We start from the raw sequence: 14,292 nt of genomic DNA on the forward strand, positions 1-14,292 counted from the left end.
AAAGCGGTGCTTTCCCGTGGAACTGGGTTCAATAGAGCAGAGGAAATTATTTATGTTCAAATAGCTCAATGATGCAATCTACAACACTTCAGCAGTGGGAAAAAAATTAGTGCATCCTTGGTGCTTTGATGAACGACACTGAAATTGAGATCGAAGGAGGAAAATAGAGAACACTTTTAATACCTTGAAAAATAATGTCTCGAGCATTTCCTCAAATGACGAAAGGATAAAGTAAGTGAATTAGCCCCCAATAGGATGAAGACTACAGATCAAACAGATGCATATAACTAGCAAAGAGAAAGATGGTTCACTCAGCCTTTTGAGAAATGTCATGGACCACACAGACGAAAAGAGAGTCTGAAGCAATGCAAGTCAGTGTTAAAGCACAGATGAGGAGAAGATGTTCATTAACTCAGTTCTTTAGTTAAGAAATCATCCTTCTGAAATGGCAGGTTAATATTTTCAGACAGACATGAATTAAAGGGTTTCTAGAAACACAAGTCAACTGTAAAGCACTGGGGGAGGGGGATGCAGGGACAAAGCTCACTGATGTAAAGTTCTCTGTCTGAAAAAATAAAGCCTCCTTCAAAAATGACATAAGTATGTTCCCAGGCATAAAGGTAAGTATATTTGCCAGCACCTGAGAGCATTGCAGGAAATGTTAAGTTAAGGGCTTTTTTTATAGAGGGAAATTAAACGGAAACTACAGTATGCACAATATGGGGAAGATTGTGCAGGATTCCTTAAAAAAAAAAAAAAACAAATAGCAAGCAAAGAATTTGGTGACTCACTTGTGTGAAGTGTATGACCTGATAACACACAGGTCAGATGAGGAACGCGGAGGAATGATTCTCATTGCTTCATACATTGTATGTGTTTGCTGTAGTGATGTGGAATAGACCTTTGGAGATTTCAAGATGTATATGGCAAATCCTGTAATAATTGCTAACAACATTGAGTGTTGATAATCCTACGCAAAGAATAATTAGAAAAATGCAAGATCCCTAATTCAAACAACTGAAAGAATAAATAAGAGTCAGGCAGAAACCCAACACCAAAATGTTAAAGATTTTACCCAGCCATACCAATAGGGACAAAGATGTTAAAGTTAAACTTCAAATTAAAATAAAATTGAGTTTCAAATTACAGATTTTTTTAAGAGTAAATTACAAACAATGAATAACCATAAGCTCTCTGAAAACACCAATTAATACGTTCTTTCTGTATGTCACTCTAATATAAAGCAACCCATTGGTTAAACAGCAACTGATGAGAGCCAGGCAAGGTGGTGCACACCTGTGGTCTGAGACGGGGCATAATGAGTTTGCAATCAGTTTAGACTACATAGTGAGAGGCCTTGCATCAGAAATAGAAAAGCAAAGTGGCAGAAGATAAGAACTATTAGACCACTCTTCTATCAGTAAAAGAGAAGCTAGGGTGTCAACTGTCAACCCAAGGAAGGAGATGTCATGAGAGGAAATGACAAAGAAGGAAACAAAGCACACTTACAATAAAGAATTTCATCCAAAAGACGAGAGTTCGAAAACTTTCTGCTTTGATAACAGAGATGACCGACTGCTAAAGCATGAAACAATTGAAAAGTAGACACTCACACACTCATTTATTTTACTAATTATTTCCCAACGATAGCAGGTGTGTATCAAATCAGAATGTGTAGAATATTCACATCTGTTTTGTGATAAAACTTATACTACCAAAAAATTACATCCTATGGTACAAGTGATCTGTGGTATGCACAAATGTGCAAAAAAAAAAAATACCACAAAATGACACCTTCCACTTTCCAGATCAAGCAGCAGCCTTCAAATCATTAAAGAATAGAAATTGGGGCTGGAGAGATGGCTCAGAGGTTAAGAGCACTGACTGCTCTTCCAGAGGTCCTGAGTTCAATTCCCAGCATCCACATGGTGGCTCACAGCCATCTATAATGAGATCTGGTGTCCTCTTCTGGCCTGCAAGCATATATGGAAGGAATGTTGTATATGTAATAAAACAAATAAATCTAATAAAAAATTTAAAAAATAAGAAAAGAAATTATACAGAACATGTTCTTTGATTACAGGAAAGATAAGTTTAAAACAAAACAAAAAAATGTAGGGATTTAAACAGTTCCTGAAAATTGTGGCCAATATTGGTGTTAGCCATCTTTCTAAATACTCAGCCTGGTGAGGTGAGGACACAAATGATTTGAACCCAAATGCTAATGACAAAACAGCTCAGTTGTTGGAGATGGAGACAGAATGTTGAGTAGAGTGCACTCCCCAGCTACCAGGGCTCATACTGCTAAACATGCAGTGTTATCTTAGTTTTAAAAGGTTCTGAAGTGAGTGGTCTCTGATTCCATTCTAAGACAAAAGCAAACAGGTTAGTTCTACAATGTCTACAAAAAAAGATGCAGTGATCACCTGAGAAAATGAGAGCACAGACACCTGAAGAATCAATTTTAAAAATTTTTAAAAAGTCAAATCTAAATGATGGTATTTTAATTGTATGTGTATTAGCTTGGCACAAACCAATCCTCAACAAAACAAGGAAAGCGAAAGACTACAATTAAAACATTTAAAGACCAAAAAAGGGGGTTTTGTGCTAAATCCTACATATAGTTAAAAAAAATCATAAAACATACATTAGAAATAACAATTAATTCAAGGTTTTAAATTAGATAAGCATTTATTAAGCTTACTAAAATCACAAAAGAGAAATCTGAACATCTGAAAAGCCCTATAATCATGGAGAAAATTCAGTTTAAGTACATAACATACCCAGGAAGGAAACACAAATATAGTTTTAAATCTTTCAACCATATTTGAAAACAATGATGAAAAAGACACACAAGCTCTTCCATAAATTTCAGCAGGAATATACTTGTCTTAGAGGATTTTATGAGATCGACATTTTACCTCAGTTTGATATTTGTTTTTCCTTCCTTCAGGAATGATTTCCTTCAATTCTGCTATTGCTGCAGGAGTATGTTTCCGTAAATTCACTGACTTGACGAGTACAGACGGCTCCCCTTACACTCTTGTAGGCCTGAGTTTTGACAGGCAGATCTGAAGCCAGCATCCTCTGGGCACTAATAACAGTGTTTTGTTCTTGACATCCCTGCTTCAGAGGCCCCCCACAGTCTTTCTTTCACAAAAAGGTCACAGCTCTCCGGCCTGTCACACTTGTCTGACCTTAGCCAAGAATGTTTCTCTGTTCTAAGGGATTCACAGAATTAGACGTGGTCCCAACCCGATCCTGCAGCCTAATCTCTCTTCCCATAGCTCTTAACTTGCACCACACCTGCAAGTTCCTTTTGCCCCCTGATATAACATAGAGAAGTGTAAATTACATTGTATGTCATGTGAGCCAAGCCAGTATTATTCTCATCACACAGATGGTAATAAACTCTTGATTTTAATATTTGAAACCAATTTATTCATATACACAGCAGAAACATAAATATATATAAACATTTAAATGTCTAAGCAAATTAAATAAGTATTTCAGATATTGTACAATAATGACATTGTAAATGTGGATGGCCATCCTTAAGTATCTTGAACTAATACCTCTAATTTTATTTTTCTTTTAAATAATGTTCTTTATTCCTTGAAATTTTCATGCATATATATCATGTATTTGATTTTATCATCTATTACTAGCTTCCTCCAACCCCTCTGATTTTCTATCATTATTATTGTTATTATTGTTATTAATAGCCCATTGATTCCAAGTAGTGCTGCCCATGTGCAAATGGATGTGGGGTAATGTCTTGGGGTATGGGCCACCAACTACCTGCCACATCTCAAATAAAAAATAAATGACTACCTCTCCCTCCACAGCCAACTATCAGTAAGTAGTTCCTTAGCTATGGATGGGGTCTCAGGACCCCTTCCCTATCCATGCTGGAATTGTAACTGGCTTTGTCCTGTCCATGCCTTGTGTAGGCAGCTGTAGCTATGGTGGGATGATTTGTGAATCCTCCATGGCATGTGCAGAAGACAGGATTTCACAGCCCTCCTCTCGGTCACCCAGCTCTTGCCTTCTTCTCACCCACTATTGTGTGATATTCCCTGAGCCCTGGATTGAGGGAAGTTGGTATAGATGACTTATCTATGGCTGACCATTGACGTCTACATTCACAATAGCTATGAAAAGGAACCAGCCTAGATGTCTATCCACTGACAAATAGATAATGAAAATCTATTACACATACAAAGTGGAATGTTACTTGGCTATAAATGAAAATGATATCATGAAATTTTCAGATAAATGGATGACCTGAAAAGATTATACTGAGTGAGGTTCCCCTGGCTCAGAGAAATAAAAGGTGCTTGTTCTCTGTCGTGGGAGGGTCCTAGCTGGAGTGTCTTATTTTAATGTTTGACGTGGAGCAAATGTGAAAACCAGATAATTGGGGACAGACTCATTATGGAAAGGAAAAGAGCGAAATATAGGTAAAGTCAAAGTAGAAAGTGGGGAATGTTAGAGGAGCTAAGATTAAAACATGGAAAGTGGTGGAATACAGGGTAAAGACAGACTGCAGGAAGGCTTAATCAAAGAGTTATGAAAAACTTACACAGAAACTTACACTCTTGTAACACAAACAAAAATATAATTAGAAAGTAAAGAACACAGGTGACATAAATTCTTTTTCAAGTTTTATTTTTTTAGTTGTAATTTTGTATACTTATGCATGTCATATAAAGGGTTTGCCCTTGTGAGTGCAGGGTCTACTAAGGGTAGAAGAGTGTATCAGTTTTAATCCGAGCATTCGGGAAGAAGAGGCAGAGAGATCTCTGTGAGTTCGAGGCCAGCCTGGTCTACAAGAGCTAGTTCCAGGATAAGCTCCAAAGCTACAGAGAAACCCTGTCTCAAAAAAAAAAAAAAATGAGTGGTTGTGAGCTTGCCTTGGGAATACCCGCTGTGCTGGCCATGGCTGTGGTTCTTAGACATCACAGTTGGGTAGGACTTTTAGCTGCTTATCTCCCTTTAGAACTTTCAAAGTCCCTTCCTGTACTATGAAAGCTGGTCCCGTGTTCCAGGTCTGTTTGAGTTCAGTTTGGTTCCACCAAATCCTTTGTCTGAAGTGTATGGTGTCTTTAGAAATAGGGTTTCACCTTCAAGTTCTGGAATTCAACCAAGGGCATTGGAATAGCCTATATTTTTTTCAGAGTCTCTTGAATGCCCTTGAAGAACAATTTGAAGGTTGTTTCCCCATGCTTGGCAGTGGAGATTTTGTCATATAATCTATGCCTCAAGTGGCATATCTCATTTAGTTATTTTATATTAATATACTATACTTACATATATTATATGCAATTTTTAAGTAAACATAAAGCATGTTTCTTTATGGCTTTTTCGACTTCTCCTCCTGCTCAGTATTGCTCTCACTTCCTCTTTTACAGATAATGTTCCTGCTCCATGTTTCCCAGTTCCTTCTTCAGAGCACCTGTGTGCTTCTGTCTTCCTCTGGAGAGCTCTTTCTCTACTCCCTCCCCATGGCCTCTTCACTTTCTGGTTTCTGCCACCAGAAAAAAGTAGATTAACGTAGAGAAAAGACAACCTGAATCCTTATTTCATGCAACATACATAAAACTCAACTCAGAGTATATCATAACCCTAAGTATGAAAGTTAAAAATTGGAATTTTCTAAAATAAAACACAGGCAACGGTCTGGGATGATGGTTCAATTGTAAAATCCCTACCATACAAATATGAGGGTCTATGTATAAAATATTATGGAATGATTGCCTGCCCCTCTAGCCATAGTGCTGAGAACTGGAGATACATGGATCACTAGAAGGCATTGTCTGGCAAGCCTATCCCTGACAGCCAGGTTCAGTGAAAGACCCTTTGCTAAAACGATAACATGGAAAATGATAATAGTGGATATCAAATGTCTACTCTGGCCTTCCCATGCACACTTATGCTTGTGTACATACAACACAAGCATGCAGATGCATTCCCTAAACATGCATGCACATACACTGAAAATCTTAAGACAATTTTTTTTCAATATTGAGGAAAACATTCAGCACAAATGTATGAGCACAAATGTTGATAAACTAGTGTCAACTTTTAAAACTGTATTTTAAAAACTGCTTTAAAAAAGTTAGACAACATGGTGCATGCTTTTTTTTTCCTCAGTGTTCATAAAACTGAGGCAGAGGACCACAACTTTAAGGTCAGTATAGGTGACACTACTATACCCTACTGCTCTGCACAAACTCAGAAAATGTAATTATCTGGAAAAACCCAAAAGTATTATGAGAGACAGTGTACAAGATGGAAGACTTACCATTCTATATTTAAAAAAATGTATCCAGAATATAAGAAGTAACCTAGAATTTAATAGATAACAAACGTCTATTTAAATAAGCTATTTGAGCAGTGACTTCAAAAATATTCACATAGAAGGCTATTTTTTCAGTGATATGTAAAAGGAAAATTAAAACTTTAAGACAATTCTTCTACACCTCTAGTAAAATGCCCAAGTGAATAAGGGTGGCCATACCAAATGCTGAGGGTTGAGGAGGACACAGTTACTCAACCAGTCAGGCAAGATCACAAGGAGTGAAAAGGGTCCAAACCTCTGGGAAGTAATTTCCTTATATTACAATGACAAACATGCTAACACCAGGGCTTCAATACTGTGCACTTAGCAGAAGAGAAATAAAATGCATTGATGACATCAAAGAAATCTACCAGCAGTGTTTGTTGTCAATGATAGGACTTGCTAAGAAAAATTTATTTTTTCTAGAAAATTTGGTATCCAATACTGTATGTTTGGCATTTACTGGTACTTTTCTTCTGATTAGACTGGTGATGGGTCCGTGAGTGGATTCTCATGCCCTGTGAGGAAACAGACAACATGAGAAGATGTTCACCACTCACTGAACCAGTATTTTCCAAAAAGCCAAGTATCATATTCTAAAATCCTTTATGAAAAACACATCTTACAAAATCTCAAAGACCAATGGGAGACAATGGAACAGAGAATCGTGTAACACAAATTCAGTGTTTTCTAAACAATGGGCTGAAATATTATAAGTGGACAGCAGCATCGAGATAAAGCCCGTTAGTTTGACTTGCTCATAAAGTACTCAATTTTTACTGCATACATCCACACTAGCACCAAATCTGAACTTTGTTGACAAGTTTCAATTGTATGCTCTAATAGAAGCTAATAAGTATTAAACATCCATGTAAGGTAAAAGCGTTTCATATATTGTTACTGCCACTCTGCAGCAGAAGGAAATATTTTCAGATGTATTCTCTTTATTTCATAATACATTAGAAACATTCTACAAATGGCAATATAATTTTGTGAATTTACAATTGAGCTAATGACCTTTTCAAATGTAATGACGGATTAATCTAAACACTTATTGTTTGTGAGTTTTCCTCAGCTGTGACCATTCATTTTTATTATTAGAGCTGATATAAATATTGTATCATTCTTAGGAGATCCCAAAGTGGCAAGAAGTACTAGGAATGATTGCTTTAATGAGGGGGTATATGAATGGCATGAATTGCTCAAGGGAAATAAACCTGAGACAGATGTGAATAGCTCTGCCTATATTGTTAGTTGTTTATGTAGAAGAAAAGAGGAGGATTTATAGCGTAAGCGGTTCTTGGGGAACACCCCAGTGGTTTCAAATTAGAAAGGTCTTGAGAAAGAATGCTGACGCGTCCTTAAATTGTATTTGAATTTGTGTTGTTTGGCTTCCTATGTGCTCAAGTGTAAATCGAAAGAGTGACAAGACTTTCCCGAATGTCACTGTCATTCTGAAGTGCATCCAGGAAATGGAGCGCTCCACATAGAGGAATCGAGAGGAACTGCAGCTGTGCAACATCCAGACACTCATGAAAAGTGGTTTTCTCCATGGCTACCTTGCTAAAGAGGTGCACTGAGAAGCCAGAACCCGGCAGAGAAATGTTTGCAAAGCACCACATATATATTAGAGGAACAGCTGTGCTGAGAACAGCTAGCCTGGGAAAGGAAGCATTTGCTGTGTTAGTTTAAGCAACAGGCTAAATAGGTTTTATATGAGATTTACTAGAGTCAGGAGGAGGGAGGCATGTGATAGAAGACTGATTGGAGAGAAGGCTAGGTATGAAAACTGTACACCTGTGAAGAAAGGAAAGGACAGATTGTAAATGAAGAGCTCCTGACCACAAAGTCATCTTTAAAACATTTTGGACAGACATGTTGTCATTTAGAAGAGAAATGTACCTGCTCAGGCTCAGGAGTATACGGATACACGAATCCTTTGTTCACACCTGATGACACTGTTTTGGAAAGTTGGGAGCTTTGTGGACAGTCTAGCTGGCAGACATGAAGCCAAAGAGGTCGGGCTTAGGGATTATAGCCACAAGTTCCCTGCTTCATGACAAGCCAACATGTAGCATTTCTTGCTCCAAACTCTAGCTACCATGGATTTAGCTCTGGCCACCATGCATTTACTGTAATAAGGAATTGACTCCCCGCTCCCAGATTGATTTAAATAAATCCTTCCTCAATTTGCTGTCAGTATGTTATCCCAGTAACAAGAAAGGTAACCAATACACATAGGGAAGTTCTCAAGCCATTGTAGGAGGTCTGGTAATGTGTTTAGGAAGGGGTGGCTTCCATGATTACACCTATATTTAGGCATCAGATATAAAGCTGTAGAAAAAGAATGTCCTGGTGTCTGCATCCCTATGAACCCAAAGAACAGGTCATATGGGCTCTCAGAACTGCCCTCTGAATAAGTCTCTTAAAGGCACAAGTCTACAGCCAAGATCTCTAGGAAGCAAGATTTTAATTTTATTAAAGAATTCTAACATAGATAAAGGTTCAAATTTCTACATGGCAGAAAAGACAAAAGCAAGTACAAGAAACTGATCTCACATCTTGACCTCATGAAAATATGAACAATTTATCTTTTCATTAAAATAATCATTGAAACTCAAACATGAAAGAAATGGATTCATAAACAAATGTGCAGTAAATACCAAAGTTAAGAATAGAAGGTGCACAGTTTCTTCTCAGTTTTAAATCCTAGTATGAGCAGAAGTCAATGAAATAAATACAGAAAAAAACAAACAATAAAGGAAAGTGGATTCTGTGAATGATTTTAATGAGAGTAAGCTAGGATACCTGTTTCTTCTTATAACAGTAAATTCTGCTACATAAGAGAACTATAGAATGTATTACAGTTCTCTTGTCTTTTATTAGTGGGAATTGATTTTCCCTGTGTGGTGAGTTAGAATAAGGGAATGAGACTTAAACTATAACCTTTATGAATTGTTTTTGGAAACATCAATAATGCTTTACTCCCCTTTAAATTACTGAATAAATAAAGCAATCTTCTTTCCATTCCCTATCAACACAGTATATGTCACGGCAAAAGACAATGTATTTTTTTTAATATAATTGCCCTTAATTCCCTTTGAGAATGAAAATCTCAAGAAGCCTTTGCACTCTGTATTTTTTTCCTCAGACCACTTAAATGGTTAATTATGCCAAACCAGAGCCCTGAATTTAAGAACCAGGATTCTGGCAACCAGCCCAGAGTCCATTTCCAAAAAGAAGCAGCTACCCTAAGCCTGTACAAAGGAGGCAGTTGCCCTGGCAACAGCATCTGATAGCAAAAACTGTGGCCGACAGGTACACACACAGAGCGATCCAGAAAGCAAAACCTCTAAGCTACGCACTCAGGACCCATTTAACAAACTCTACGTTTTAAACCCTCGCCTAATTTATGACTGTGGAAATTTTCTGAGTAGCATTTATCTGGTTATACTCGGTGCGGTTTATAACTTGCGTGTGTAGCAACTGTTGAGCATGAAATCTGACTTCCAATATTAACAAGCAACCGCCACTAATGACTGTCAAGGTAGACCAGATAAATGGAAAGGTAGCTGGGAGACAGATCGATTAATATGCCCGATGGTTCCCACCCATCGGGATGTTTACCCAGATTCCTTAATCATATTCTGTGCTCTGTTTTCTTATGGGGCTGCAAATTTTATAGCAAATGTTCAAACCGCTCAGATGCTTCGTTACTTTATTTTATGAAATGATGTGTCATTTATCTTGCCAGCCATTTCTTCAAGAAAAAGTGTTGCTCAACTCCATGTGTGTACTCAGAGCCTTTCTCTAAAAATGAACAGCCCCTGGAAAAGATAATTTAAAAAATGAAATGTGTTAATAATGTGTCCTTGATGAAAAAGGACGGGTGCACACTGGAGAGTCAGTTCACCACTGTGTGACTTTTATCATTATTTGCCGAATTGTGTTAGAGTCAGGCAACTACGCGACACGAAAGACACGGGCAGTGAGAAGTGTGGCTGCTGAACCCGTTCTTTAGTGCATATGCGTTCACACTCTACTTTCTCCTCACAGGATCAACTCCATCTAAAAAGCAAACAAATATACAATTCAAGGGAAGAGACCCCATACTCTTTTCAGTCAGACCCTCATCTTAAGGCTTCTATTAGCTGATGAGTTAGCTTTCACAGAGCATTTTGTATCCCGAAGTCTCTTTCCCAGGAATAATGTTATGCGAGTGTCCTCCCCAACTCTTAATGACTGTTTTATTAAAATGGACCACTACTTACCCATTCTTTGAGCACAAAGACGTTGTTGGTACTTCCTCGTCCCATTCTTAGGAGAGCTTTTCTGTCTCGATTTCTGCAAGTCTTTATGTCTGACCACTCCTGATGTTCCTCTGCATATTAAATACCACCAGCCTTATCATTCAAGGTGAGCAGTACCTCCCTTATGTGCCGTGGGGTCATATTCCTTGCAAAGGTGCCCTGAGAAGTGATTGCACTGAGTTAGGAAGCTAAAGACAAAGATAATTCTTCGAGGGTATTAGAGATGCCAGGACTGTGAGGTGGTCAGGAAATCTGCAGTAATGGAATGTATCTCCTTCAAAATAGAGGGTTCAGACTGCAGAGATGAATGACTGGGGTTACCCAGGGCCGTTGGAGCCCAGATGACTTCATGCTGAACTTAGGATATGGTTAGATAAGCCAGATGTAGAATTGTTGGACTTGGTGTTTAATCTGTTGGGTAGAGGTCTTTCTTTGGTCCAATCTTTCTGGTTTCCATTCAATCATTTTGAAAGAGGAATACTAATTCTTTATCATTGTCTATTGGAGAGAAAGTTCCTTTTGGTTAATTCGTGTTTTGCATTTATTTTTGTGGATTTTTTAAACAAGGGCTTAGTTAAGATATTGCCTAATCTCAGTAGTCTCCTCACTTAAACTTTTGACCAGTGTTGAAGTTGTCACAACTTTATGTCTGTGTGTGTATCACAAAAGTAGAAAAGGGACCACAAAAGAGAAGCAGGAGTTCTTGAGGGAGAGAAAGGCAGAAAAATAATTTTAATAAAAATGACATTAAAGAATGAGAGATTTCTTGAAGAGGGAAAACTAACGAGAGAAAGAAATTAGGGGTTTAATGAGGCTCAACATGACGTATGTGTAAAAGTATCATAATAAACTCCATGATTTTGCATGTTAACTAAAAAATATAAATCATTTTAAAAGGAACTAGGTATAAGCATCTCCAAGAGGACTTGGGACGCTGTAGACATATTGTGACAAAAATGAAAAGAAGTATAAACGCAATAATGAAACGACCAATATTTGTCTAATATGATGCATCATCACCTTGACATGCTGAAAGTTTAGTCACTCTGGATTCATACATCAGGATGCTACATGGTGGTGTCATCAGCATCTGATGTGCCTGTGATTCTCTGTGCTCTGCTGGCTCAAGCCACCTACTGCTTTTTTCTACTCAAGCACATCTGGCACCTTTCCTTACACTATGATTCCTGGCATCCTCTAGCCTTTACTCCTGAAAAAGTCTTCTGTTAGTATTCACATCCCTTGTCTTTTCATTAGCTGGTGACCATCAGACATGCTACTGGTTTCAGTACTGTGTAAATACACACACATAGAGATAACCTGTAATTCAGTTATCTGGGTGACCCAACTTATGTTGCATAAGCTGTAGGAGGAAGGAGCAGGCCGCTTCCTACCAGGATCCCAGCTAGCTTACCCTCGAAATAATTACACGGAAATTGTATTTTTTTAAACACTGCCTGGCCCATTATCTCTAGAGAGTTAGTTACTGGCTAACTCTCACATCTTGATTAACCCATTTTTAATAATCTGTGTAGCACCACAAGGTGGTGGCTTACCAGGAAAGATTCAGCATGTCTGACCTCGTGGCTGGTTCCATGGTGTCTGTCTCATTGCCCTCTTCCCAGCATTCTGTTCTGTTTACTCCACCTACCTATGTTCTGACCTATCAGGACAAAGCAGTTTCTTTATTAACCAATGAAAGTAACACAATAGACAGATGACCTTCCTCCATCAATAAGTCAACATGATTTATCTTCAGTAATCACAAATACAAACACACACTCAATTTAATAGTGTGTATTTGATCTTTGAATTTCTAATTGGCCTGGAATTCACTATGTAGACCAAGCTTACCTGAACTTGTAGATCTACTTATCTCTACTACCTGAGTGCTAGGATTAAAGGAGTGTGTCACATGACTGGCAGAAAGGTGGATGCCTTTTAGAGTCATTGACAGAATTTGAAATTCTTGGTTCTATTTCTGATATATTTTCTTTTCCATTCTGTAGGACTTACATCTGATTTACACGTTTTGTGGATGAAGCTTAAAATAGTTTGTGCTTCCTGAATTTCACTCGTACTTTAACCTCAGCAGCAGATTTCCTAAATTCCACCCCGCCAACAGTTTTATGCTCTTCTTAGTAACAACTGAACAGTCAGATTGAACTCAAAGTCTCATTTCTTTTTTTTTTATTTGCATCCTTTTTTATTAGACATTAAATCATTTGCTAATATTTTTTGAGTAAAATACTATTATTATAAGGATAATCGCACTTTCAAAGAACATAGCTTTAGCGATTGGAAACTGGATAACCCCATATTTATATAGTTTTGTTACACAGATATTTATTTATTTATTTATTTATTTATTTATTTGATTTTTTTTGAAAGTAATTTTATTAAATTATAAAGAGAATATATAAAATTATATATAAAAATTATATAATATAAAAATATATAAATAATATAATAAAAATATATAAAAATTTTTATTATAATATAATAAAAATATATTAAAAATTATATATAAAAATATAAGAGAATATATAAAATAAAGAATATATTTCAACTAAGGGAGTCATATTAGAGTTTACAGGAAACTTGATTATATATGGGATCCCAGGTCCAAGGAGAGATCCCCAGATTGTTCTCTGGACAGAGGAGGGGGTGCCTGAACCGGCCTTGGCCCGTGACCATACTGATGAATATTTTGCTTATCACCATAGATCCCTCATCTGGCGTTGGATGACGATACAGATGGAGGCCCGCGTTGGAGCACGGAACTGAGCCCCCCAAGATCCAAATGGAAGGAAGAAAATGACGAAGGACTGCGAGGGATACTATCACCCACTGATACAAGGGGTCGGATCTAATGAGAGTTTACCAAGGCCAGATGGACCGTGACTGAACGAGCATGTGATCCAACCAGATTCTCTGAATGTGGCCGGATTTTCTGAATGTGGCTGGCCTGCAGTCTTACTGAGAAGCCATTGACAATGACACTGGGACTGGTTTCCTCTGCATATACTGGGATCCAGTCTGTTTGGATGCTCACCTTCCTGGACCTGGAGGGAGGGGGGAGGAACTTGGACTTCCCACAGGGCAGGAGACCCTGACTTCCCTTGGGGACAAAGAGGGAGGAGAAGAGGGAGGGGGGGAGTGGGAGGGCGTTGGGAGGAGGGGCGTAAATGGAAACTCTTTATAATTTAACAAAGTCTCATTTCTTAAAGAGCTCTCTCTGGGCTCTCATCTTAAACAAGCTCCCCTGTTATATTCACAAAGGGCCAAGAACATTCTTAATTTATCACTCTCTCTGGGTGCTCAGGCTCGGAACGCCTGCCCTTTATTCCTCAGTGTATTTGTGCACCTAGCCCAGTGAGTACCTAATAAATACTGAGCAAATTGAGGAAGGGAAGAAGTTATGAAAATGGGAAGTGTTTAGTATTATTTCAAATGAAATAAATATTCACGACAGAAAACGTTTCTTAGCCACAACATACTTTCATTTCTGTGTTTATCTTAGGAATCATTTTCACATCATTTATTTATTTTATCACTTCTTGGTCACTGAACCTTCTAGTGTTGGAGCTTTGAAATTCAGCAAGACAAAATAAAATTATATTTTATTTTAAATTTATC

The 14,292-nt window shown here is 37.7% G+C and overlaps 1 long non-coding RNA gene across 3 annotated transcripts in view; it reads right to left on the minus strand.

Annotated features, from left to right (window-relative positions):
- Positions 1–8,798: 8,798 nt before the first annotated feature.
- LOC125414923 (uncharacterized) overlaps positions 8,799–14,292 on the minus strand; it is a 32,757-nt gene continuing 27,263 nt past the window's right edge. For all 3 annotated transcript variants that reach the window (XR_015735014.1, XR_014996997.2, XR_007236449.3), the window contains 2 exons: positions 10,615–10,812; positions 8,799–10,411 (listed from right to left, as the gene is read on the minus strand). This is a non-coding gene — a long non-coding RNA (uncharacterized LOC125414923). The remainder of the gene's footprint in view (positions 10,412–10,614; positions 10,813–14,292) is intronic.

Source organism: Myodes glareolus, chromosome 15, assembly GCF_982192425.1.
Source record: "Myodes glareolus chromosome 15, mMyoGla1.1, whole genome shotgun sequence".
NCBI classification, from domain to species: Eukaryota; Metazoa; Chordata; class Mammalia; order Rodentia; family Cricetidae; genus Myodes; species Myodes glareolus.